This window comes from Vigna umbellata, chromosome 1, assembly GCF_029865625.1.
Source record: "Vigna umbellata cultivar VRB3 chromosome 1, Vumbellata_1.0, whole genome shotgun sequence".
NCBI classification, from domain to species: Eukaryota; Viridiplantae; Streptophyta; class Magnoliopsida; order Fabales; family Fabaceae; genus Vigna; species Vigna umbellata.
This window is the reverse complement of record NC_142165.1, coordinates 87,909,139-87,913,003: the sequence shown is the minus strand read 5'-3', so window position 1 is coordinate 87,913,003 and position 3,865 is coordinate 87,909,139. Positions and strand designations below refer to the sequence as shown.

General features: G+C 28.7%; 1 non-coding gene across 1 annotated transcript; it reads right to left on the bottom strand.

Moving 5' to 3' along the window:
* Positions 1-651: 651 nt before the first annotated feature.
* Positions 652-723, bottom strand: TRNAE-UUC (transfer RNA glutamic acid (anticodon UUC)). The gene has a single exon. It is a non-coding gene; the product is annotated as a tRNA-Glu (tRNA).
* Positions 724-3,865: the final 3,142 nt, after the last annotated feature.

Sequence of the window (3,865 nt, the reverse complement as noted above, 5' to 3'; positions counted from 1 at the left end):
CCTCATAATATTCTATTAAGAATAAAACAATGGAAGCTTGAAGGAAATTTTGAACCATTCTATACCTTTAACTTTTACTTTTCCATGAGCGTGTATTATTTTCTTTTACAAAGCATAAATTTTAATAATTTTCTTTTTTCACAGTTTAACCCAACTTTTCAACATATGTGTTTTTGTTGAGTTATAGAGGTGCGAATTTGCTGTATATAGTAAAAACAATTTTTAAAATTTTTAAATAATACAATAAAAACGAATTTTCAGTCGTATATTTTAGACAAATATATAAAGAAAATTTATTTATCTCGCGCATTTTTTTCCCAGGTGTTTAAGTTTGACTTTTCCACATATACAAAGAATGCATTATTCAATAATCAAACCAGGTTTTTCCCGGAATTTTATGTTCTGTTTAATAAAAATAAGAAAACGAATTTGTTATTATAAAAAGTACATTAATGATTATACACAACAATAGTTTTAGCAGTGATTAAATTAATTAATATATAACATTTCTATTTCAATTGATGTTTTATAGCTGCACCGATTGGGCCTATTGTTTTATTAGTTGCACCTATCCTTTATTGTTGGGCCTATTGGATTATAGTGAATTAGGGAAGTAATAAATTACAAAGCCATTAACAAAAAGTGAAAAAGTTCCATTGCCGGGAATCGAACCCGGGTCTCCTGGGTGAAAGCCAGATATCCTAACCGCTGGACGACAATGGATTTTTGATATTAATCATCAGAATAATATATATCCAATACGTAAATGCAGAGAAAGAAAAACTGAACAAAATTCTTATGGAAATAGTGTGAACAAAGTTAAATTAAATTTAATTTTTTTATAATAAAGATGCTTATATGATAACAACTAATTCGCAACAATAATTGATCGAATAATATGATTGTAACATGTTTATAGAGGTCCACCACCAACAGACACCTTTTGCTTTCTATTTTGTAAGTTCTATAATAAGCTGATATTTAAATGGCATGAATAATGTGTAGATTGACAAAGTGATACATAACTTTTAGAATATTGAGCACTGTGACAGAAATCAGGTAAGGAAGGGTTAACATAAACAAAATTTAATTTTTATAAATACATTTTAATAATTTTATCTCTAAGATATTATAATATTTGTCATTAAACCAGCGCTCTACCTGTCAACTGACTTTGCTTAGAGGATATAACTTGTATAATTTGTCTTGTATTAAACTGCCTTTTTTCTTCTTATAATTAATAGAGTTAAAAGATCTTATATAGAATTGAAAATTGATTCTATTATAATTAAACACGTGAAAATTTTATGGTTAGAGTATTATATTACGTCGCAGTTATCACACTTTTCATAAATACCTAATTATACATTTAATATATTCATGCTATAATATAAAATATAAGTTATTAAGAATACAATTCAGTCTCTATCGAATAAGAGATCAAGGCATCACTAAATATAAAATACCTTTGACGCATGGCATGGCAGATATATAATACAAAAGAAAAAAAAAACAAATAACGTGCTTCATACTTCTTGAGCTGTGGAACAAGACCAGTCTTAAAAATGAAGTTTATTTTGATAATGAAAAGAATGTCATTTGATATTAAAATTGTCAATTGCAACACTTTAGTTAGAATGCGATCAATGAATATTAAGATTATCAACCATGCAGATTAATAGAATTATCTTATAATAACAAAAATAAAAGCTTCAAAACCTGACTTATCTTCTACTTAGTGCTCAGTTTTTTTCTTTCTGTTATTCTGTTAAGATTATGGACCATGCGTTGTATATATTTTCCTTTCTTTTTTTTTCCTTTGTACATAGGTAGTTTTTCACGTGAATACAACTTTTTGTTTTCTTATTTTCTCATGCTATGTCACTGTTTATGTAGGTGAGGCTTATGCAAGTGCAGGAACATCTGCGTCAATATATCAACACCAAAGCCATGCATTTCTAAGACGGTATCAAAAGCACTTCATTTGAAGTGCTATAACATATTTTTTTCTCTCTTTTTTTTTTCATCTTTCTTTTCATTTATTATGAGTAAAGAGTTTTTTTATAATATCTTTGTATCTGTTAATAGTCCAACCATTTCTTTGGTATCATCCGTGTTCGACATAAGAAACTATCATTCTTGGAATGTCTCTAGCTGTTTTCATTGCTAAGAACAAACTTAAATTCATAAATGAAACAGTGCTTGAGCCAGAGAACCATAAGGAGACTTAGAGGCAATGTAATAACATAGTAATATCTTGTACATTCTGTTTCACCCACCATTTGTTAGAATATTTTATGGATAAGCGAAGCTTAAGATATCTGGAAAGATATCAAGACTAGGTACTTTCAGCGCAATTTTATTCTTGCAAGAATCAATGTCCTTATGGTGTTTATGTCTTGAAGACCAGGTCATGCAGTTCCTCAAAGACTTGAATAAATAATACAATAACGTGAAATCACATGTTCTTTTGATGGACCATATGCTTTCCATCAACAAAATTTTCTCCTACGTCGCCCAGCAATAAGGACAAATCATAGAAAGTAACTTATTCAATGAGACTAAATTCATGGTAAATGATATCAACAATCAAACAAGCTGCACCTATACTGTGGATAAAAAAGCTCATCTAAAATCTAGTTGTTACAGCAAAAATGGATTCTTGTGGAATTAACATAGAAATGGTTTTAAGAACACAAAGTGTTGTTTGTGTTCATTATGGAAGGAATGGTTACACAATAGACTTGTATTATAGAAAACATGAAAGCATGAGTTCCTACCGACATATAATTACAAACATAGTCGATAATTAATGAAGGATAAAATTTTTTGTCTGATAGTTACAAATAGATTAAAATATTTAGTTGGTAAAATTATCCATAACACTTTTACTATTTGATAATTTTAATTCATTGATGATTTTATACTTACCGACCAATTTTGATGGTTGATAAAATTTTCTTATAATAATATTAATAAAATCAACTCTATTTTCGTTTATATGATGCAACGAGATAATACCTACGTTGTTACATATAATCTTAATAAAAGTAATGCTTGAAAATTTTATTTTTTATAACAAGATTAAATCCATTTTTACAACTCATAAATGTCATGTTAAATTAAAAGATAAATTGTTTTAAAATGTTGTTCATTTTATTCTATCATTTGACTATGATTTGAATTCCATTTCCAGTTCTCCTTCCTTCCTATAATGTCTTCCTTCGTTACTTTCCTGATCACTGTGCATCATCTTTTTTTCTAATTTTTTGCCTTCATTCTTTCTCATGTGTAGAAGGAAACCCAGCAACAAAGACCCAAGATCCAAGACTATGTTCAACTTCAAAAAATGTTTGACTTTCTTTTATGGATTTTGTAGTTCTTTGATTGGGTTATAGTAAGTGTTTAGTAGTGGTGGGTGTTTTGTGTTCGGGTTTCTTTAATCCAATTATGGATTTGGTAATCTAGAATGCACTACCAAATCCAAGAGTGTATACTGCATTGAGCAATCAAAATGTTTGAAATTGAAGCAGTATCAAATTCGACAATCTTGTATGCATCTATAAATTTAGGATTCATGAATTTGGAATGCATTCTCAAATTAGGTACTGCATTTCGGATTAGCCAATTTGCTAATCGATTTTGATTAGTAAACTGGGCAATCCGCAATGGTTGTATTGGATCCAAGAATGCATTTTAGATTTCTTAATCCAAAATTTACAAGTGTATATACTAGATTGATCAATTATTGAACAATTAAGAATTCACTTGGTAAAGTCGATACTACATTTTAGATTGGCTAATCCGAAATGTGGAATGGCTAAAAATTATGCAGTAGGAGTTTTGACTTAATATGTTTGTTCTT